Consider the following 6,000-nt stretch of genomic DNA (forward strand, 5'->3'; position numbering starts at 1 on the left):
ACCTAAATTATCTTAGTCAGATCAATCACACCACACATTTTTTCATCATGTGGTGAATACCTGTATACACACATACAACAAGGTTGTGAAAAATCCAGATTTGCAATATTGGAAGGCACTTTTAAAAAAGCTTGTCAATAATTGAATAGTTACATTATCTCCTGTTGGAAGGCATGTCTTGTGCTAGATGCCTGTCTTATCCATTTGCAGGATACCTTTGGAGATCCTGCACTCTATTATGCAAGCAATTTTCAGGTGTTTGTGGATTTCCAGGGCAGATGGAGTGATTGCATGCAGCTGGAGCTTTTCTGTAACTTCTGACTTCCCTACATGAGGCCTGCCTTCCCTGGTGATTGTGCAGCTGGTTATCTGTAAGCAGCCCTCTCTGCCCCAGCATCTGTTTAAATTTTGTAACCATTACAGCATCTCTGGGATAGGTACAGTCTGGGAATTTCCAGCTGGGCTCTAGGGACTCATGTAGGGCTTTTACTAAACAGTGTGGGTGTGAGGGTAGGCACTTGAGACTCTCCCATTCTCTGCACCTTTCCATTTAACAGTGAAACCACCCCTTTATACGATCTATTACTTTCATCTGTACCTGTTTTCCTTATCTCTCTTGTGAGAATGTTATGAGAGACTATGCCAAATGCTACACTAGCATCAAGATGAATGACGTGTATTGTTTTGCCTTAGTCCACAGGACTGTCATAAGAGGAAATGAAATTTGCTTGACTCAATTTGTTTTCAGCAAATTTGTCTTGACTGTTTAATCATCTGTTATCTTCTGGATCTTTACAAATAATTTCGGTACTTCTGTTTTCTCAAACAAATGAAATTAGACTGGTCTGTAATTCTTCAGCCCTTCTTCCTCTCCATTATCTTCTCAGAGATTGACATAATTTTGGCCAAAAGACAAAAGTCTTTTGTCACTTGTCCTTCCCCATAGTTCTTAAAAGTTATTGATGGCAGAGGTTTAATGAGCCTCCTCTGTAAGTGGTTTCTGTGCTCTCATTTGCTATGATCAGACTCCTCACAAATATTCTCCAACATTGTTTCATCTTATTAAAATCAAGGAGCTTATGTCTCTGCTCTTGCTGTTAGTTATGATAGACATCTGGTCACAGTTGATTCTTTAACAAAGACTGATGTAAAAAAAGTGCATTAAATACCTAGCTAACCCTTTCAAGGGTTTTTTTTGTTTTGCCCTTTCCTTGTGTTCAGTGGTCTGATACTTCTCTTCTTCTAGATGCTGCTGTATTTTTTTTGAAGTTGCTCTTGATGTCCTGTATTAATGACTTTGAATTTTGTACCATAGCCTTCATCTATGTGTTATTCTTCCTGTATTTAGTAGCTTGGTCCTAGTTTTCATCTCCTGTAATGTTGCAGTGGGGATACTGCAACACGCATATATCAAACCAGGAGTCCCGTGGAAAGGAAATATATACGGACAGACAGATTCTTGCTAGATGTTTCAGAGATGTTTATTTCTCCAGCCGCATGGCCGGAGCTCTGCCCAGGAACTGTTCCAGTCACGGGACCAAGGGTCCTTCTGCCCGCGCAGGGAACACAAACCAGCCAATGGGAACGAGGCTGAGCAGGGACAGGGAAACCCCGTGTCTGTGCCCTCAGGGCCCCTCTCCCAGGGCTACACGGCAGGGGAGGGACCCCAACACTGTAAGGTCCTCTTTTGAATTGAAGGTAATGAACTAATGACTTATGCTACTACTACGAAAAGTGTAGCAGAAGACCACATTTCCTCTGTAATGAAATAGTTTTCTGATGAGACTATGTTTTCCCTGGAGCAAGGAAAGAACTGTCTTTCTGATCTAGGTTCCCTCTTCTTGGCGCTTGTAATAATTGAATTTATTGAAATGCTTTTTTTCCCTGAAATTATCAATTTCTGCTTCCTTCTCAGAACCTTTCTTTTGCTGAAGATTGTGAATTCACTTTATGTTCATCATATCATCTTTATTCCCAGACCTTCCTAGGCAGCCTATCATTTGGTAGATATCTTCGCCCAATGGTTGTTAGTTGGTTAAAGTCCCCTTAGTGTTACAAGAGCTTGGGATGGTTTTGCTGGCTGCTTGAAAATCCATGCTTCCCATATCTTCATGATTAATGTACTAAGTGTACATTATCATAGGTTGTTCAGCAGACCTAAATTGCTCAGAGAATTGGACTTAGGAGCTGGTGTGTGTATCTCTGATAAAGAGGAACAGATTTGACATCTTTTTTTCCTTGTTGAAAAAGTTCCTTTGGTTAGTCCACTTGTCAATTGTTTCAAAAAGTTCACAAAATTGTCAATTGTTTCACAAAATTGTGGTTTGAAAAGGTATTGGGACTTCTATTTTCTGCTTGTGTCAACATTTCTTACATTAATAATAAGTGCATCTGTTCTCTGCCCTGCCTTTTTGACCTAACAATGAGTAATAGTGTTTACACCTTAGATCCTTTTGGAGGCCATCTATCTTTATGCTTTTTTGATACCTTTTCATAGCTTCATTTCTTTCTCTGTTCTGCCACACAAGGACTTGAGAGTTCTTCCTGCTGTAGTGTGCCTCTAGACAAAGACTTGGTGGTGATCTGGGAGAGCCAGAGGTAAATTCAGATAGTTTCTTGATCAATACTAGCCGCTCCGCACTGTGAATTTCATCCTCCGGTTAAATCAAGCTATGGTAAAAATTACAAATAGTTTTAAGGAAAATATGCTGAAACTGGCAGTTGGTATGTCTAGTGGAGGTAAAATGACTCAAATATTGAAAACATCTCACAGATTTGCTTTAGATTTTTACTTGAGAATTCTGCAATTTTTTAAGCTTAAAAAGTGCATAGCTAAGGATTTCAGGCAACAGTGACTGCTGTCTCATGAGAGAGAAAAGAACTGTGTGTAAAGAGGACCTTGCAGTTTCTGAATTCTGATTATAGGAAATGAGGTACCTTTTGATAACAAAAGTAAGCTGTCTTGGTTTGAAAGACAGGTGTCTGCTAAGGAAGGCAGGAGACTCCCTTGGAATGGCAGATGCGACCTCCTTTCCCTCCGAGTTACTATAACTTTGAAATCAAAGGGCTTTTAGGCAAAGATGTGGGAAATAGGAATAACAGTTCTTTACTATAACATATCTATATGTGTATAACCAGTCAAATAAGCAACAATAACTCTGGCAGTAACAGCAAACAATCACACACCCAGTCCCAGCCTTCTCGGCTGTCGGGCCCTTTCCCCTCGGGTGCAGTTCCGCTCGCAGCCGGCAGGGGCGCTGGCGGCTCCCGGTGAGCAGGGCAGGTGCGATGGTTCCCCCGCGGCTGCAGGGGGCGCTCCGGAGCGAGCTCGGGGAGCACGCAGCACTGGTGCCCTGGGATCCCGGGAAGGGATGGGACAAAGGCTTCACAAACCCCTGGGCAGCCGATCCCGGTGTCCGGCCGGACCCTCGGGAACAGCAGGCTGGAACGGCAGGCTGGAACGGAAGGGACGAGCACAAATCCCGGGTGGCGGACGAACTGTATCTAAACGGGGAACTCCCCGGAGGTCTGGGCAGGCAGGGCGAGCAGGGCTACAACGCAGTGAAGGCTCGAAGCAATGGCGGGGCAGGGCGGCCACAGCCCGGCTCCCAGTGGGGCAGGGAAGGTGGGCTTAGGATCCCGGGGTTCCTCTGGCAGAAGGAAAAAGAAGCAGCCTCCCTCTCAGTCCAAACGCCGGGAACTGACTGTCCACACATTCAGGTGAAACAAAAGAGTAGCCAGATGCACCCCACCCCCAATGGTTAGGTCTTCTGTTTTTCTTAAATACCCAGCAATTTGTCCCCCAAGCAACACGTATGGGGAAAATTCCTTTGACAGAAAAAAAAACCAGGAGAACTCCTAAAACCCCAACATAAGCGTATCCATCTCTTCTGTCAACGTTAACTCTATTTCCCAAGGTGAAATAACATTGCTGAGTGACACCCTGACATGCTCTAGAACAGGTACTTTTGAATAGCTGCTTCAATGATCTTCTAATATTTTGGTCAGTGATTTTAAGAATTTATTTGGTCTAAATACACAGCACTGTGAACTATAGAAAAATAAGTTGAGCTCTAAACAAAATTTCCAGTTTAGCAATATTCCCAGAGCCATATACCAGCTCTGTTGTAAAGCAGCTAGAACAAAGAAGAAATAAACATTTTCAGTCCGTAAATGTCCTTTGATCTGGTGCTGATATGGCAAAGTCCAACCACAAAATACAAGCTGCAAAAGAAGAACTTTCTTTCTCGGGAGAAGCAATCTCTCTGTGGGACACATGGGCAGATAGCATGGTTAAAATAGTTAAAGCGTTGAGTCCTCCTACCTGTTATTAACACCTGCTGACACAATGCACCTTTGCTTGTTTTGCATTCACAAGTCATGCTGAAAAGGTTATGAGAGACAAAACCTTTGCTGTGCTCTGGTTACTGCACAGAGGTGCAATGATAACAGAGTAGCAGGGTCATTGATTTGTGTGATGTTCCAGCTGCAGGGCCAGGATCTAACAGTAGATAAAATCATGCTCTGTCATGCCAGGAAGTGAGAAGGCAGTTCAGCAGTGCTCGGTTTTGTCACTGGAGCTTTCAGAAAGTGCTAAGCAACCTCACTCATAAATTGTTCGACTGCAGGAACAGTGTCTGTGTATCTCATGCACAGCAGGTAGGAATCTCAAAGTCCAAAGGTGGCAACTTGCTTTCCTATCATCAAAAGTAATGAGAAAACAGGACAGGAAACATCTCTTGACAACTTAGGATATGAGACTGAGCTAATAATATGTGTAGGCATGCTTTTCTCTGACTGGGAAGATGAAATAAAACTTTGTGGGCTAGCATAACAAAAAGGATTGATTTGCATTAAAGGAGCAAGTAGAGGAATCAAATATTATTACAAACTTACTGCTGACAAGAAGAAAGGATTTTTATTACATGTTACTCCTGGGAAACTCTGGACAAATGAATCCAAAAGCGCTTACTTCAGGCCTCTCATGAGTTCTGAGGCAGCTGTGAAACCTGTCCTGGTCCTGAACATCGAGCATGACCATGCATTTTAAGAAGGGGAGCATCTGACTGACAGCAGCCAGTTTAGACTAGACGTTTTTCTGGTTTTCTTGAATGTGATAAAATATAATTCCATGATATTTTGTGGGAGGAAAAGCCTCAAATCTTCTGTTGTGCTTCTTTGTTGGTCTTGTAGAAGAGCAAGCCGATTTCTCTAGTGATGCTGATATGTAAATGGTAGTTACAAGGTGTGGAGTCTTTCAGGAGTGAAGGGAGGCTGTGAAGGGAGGCAGTCTGCAGCCGAGTTAGATGTGATCTGAGCTTAGTATTATCAGGGATACCTTCTGCTACTTGCCTTGTGGAGCTCCCTGCTCCATGTTCCACCTTCAGTCGATCTGATTTCAACTTTTTCTTCTCAATCTGTGTGATCTGTGTGTATACCAAGTTAAGGCCATGTGCAGACAGCTGTTGCATTCAGCTACTTTGCCCCTCTTTCCAGACGCTCAAGGCGAGTCACCGATGGTGCTTTTCAAAGGGAAGTGGAGGCAGTTTCCCCTGCCTGGTGCGTTGGAACAAAGTAACATGAGTATGTATTTGAAGGAAACTGACATAGTGCTCCCAATTCAGATGTGCTGTTCAGTGCTACGTGCTGTAAGGTAACCTATGTGCTCAAAGGATGTCGTGGAGAAATTTTGGAAAATGAAAGAAATGCGGAGGAGGTGGGATGGCAAGTGACAGTGGCAGGTCACAGAATGATTGTTACAATGACAGAGAAGTTAGAAGTCCTAAATTTCGCAAGTAAATTTGAGAGCTGGAGTACCTTTGACTTTGTAGTTAAGTTATTGTTTCAGCAGTTGCCTTCTCCTCACTTAAACGGAGAGAGATGAAATTCTACAACAAAGAATTTCTCGCTACCTCTGCACGACTGCCCTGTGCTGAAGCTCAGCTCCTGCAGCTCTCTGCCGTGCTGTCCCCGTACCCTCGAGCCTGTTGCTCGCGGGGC

Source organism: Corvus brachyrhynchos, unplaced genomic scaffold (genome assembly GCF_000691975.1).
Source record: "Corvus brachyrhynchos isolate BGI_N302 unplaced genomic scaffold, ASM69197v1 scaffold32, whole genome shotgun sequence".
NCBI classification, from domain to species: Eukaryota; Metazoa; Chordata; class Aves; order Passeriformes; family Corvidae; genus Corvus; species Corvus brachyrhynchos.